We start from the raw sequence: 1409 nt of genomic DNA on the forward strand, positions 1-1409 counted from the left end.
CTTTTCAGAAGATTTTCAATGTACTTTCCCCTTATCCATCAGTGGAATCACTATCTATTACAGGTACAGCTTTATAAAATGTGTTTCTTTTAAGACTTGAAAGTTGAAATTACTCCTTGATCCATGAGCTGCAAAATTGATGTTGTGTTAGTGGGCATGAAAACAATATTCATCTTGTACATCTCCATCAGAGCTCTTGTGAGCCCAAGTAGGTTGTCAATGAGCATCAATACTTAGAAAGGAATCTTTTTCTCCAAGCAGGAGATCTCAACAGTGGGCTTAAAATATTCAGTAAGCGTCCTGTAAACAGATACGCTGTCATCCAGGCTTTGAAGTTTTATTTATAGAGCATAGGAAGAGTAGATTTAGCATAATTATTAAGGCCCTTAGGATTTTTGGAATGATCAATCAGCATTGGCTTCAACTTAAAGTCACCAGCTGCGTAGCCTCTAAAAAGAGAATCAACCTGTCCTTTAAAGCTTTGAAACTGGTTCTTGACTTTTCCTCTCTAGCTAATACAGTTCTAGACGGCATCATCCTCCAATAGAAACCTGCTTCATCTACACTGAAAATCTGTTTAGTGTAGCCACCTTCCTCAATGATCTTAGCTAGATCTTCTGGATAACTTGATGAAGTTTCTCCATCAGCACTTGTTGATCCACCATGCACCTTCCTGGCTTCTTTCCTTAAACCTCGTGAACCAACCTCTGCAAGCTTCAACCTCTTCTTTGCAGTGTCCTCACCTCTCTCAGCCTTCATAGAATTGAAGAGAGTTAGGGCCTTGGTCTGGATTAAGTTCTGTCTTAAGGGAATGTTGTGGCGAATTTGATCTCATGCCCAGACCACTGAAACTTTCTCCAGGTCAGCAGTAGGCTGTTTTACTTCCTTATAATTCATGTGTTAACTGGGGTAGCACATTTCATTTCCTTCAAGAACTTTTCCTTTACATTCACAACTTGGCTAACCAATTGGCACGAGAGGCCTAGCTTTTGGCGTACCTCAGCTTTTGAGATGCCTTCCTCACTAAGCTTAACCATTTCTAATGTTTTTTTCTTATTTCAAAATATTAATTATTGGGGTAAAAATGTTTTGTTACATGGATATAATGCTTAACTCTGGGCTTTTGGCATGCCCATCACCAGAATAGTGTTCATAGTAACCAATAGTAAGTTTTTATCCCACACTTCTCCTCCCCTTCCCCCCTTTTTGGTTTTTCATATCCTTTATATCACTTTGTGCCCATCTATCAGCTCTCACTTACTAGTAAGAACATATGGTGTTTGGTTTTCCATTCCTGAGTTACTTCACTTAGGATAATGGTCTCTAGTTCCATCCAACTTGCTTCAGATGATATTATTTAATTCCTTTTTATGACTTAGTAGTACCACATGGGATATATATCTCTCACA

This window comes from Propithecus coquereli, unplaced genomic scaffold (assembly GCF_000956105.1).
Source record: "Propithecus coquereli isolate 6110/MARCELLA unplaced genomic scaffold, Pcoq_1.0 Scaffold109, whole genome shotgun sequence".
Taxonomy (NCBI): Eukaryota; Metazoa; Chordata; class Mammalia; order Primates; family Indriidae; genus Propithecus; species Propithecus coquereli.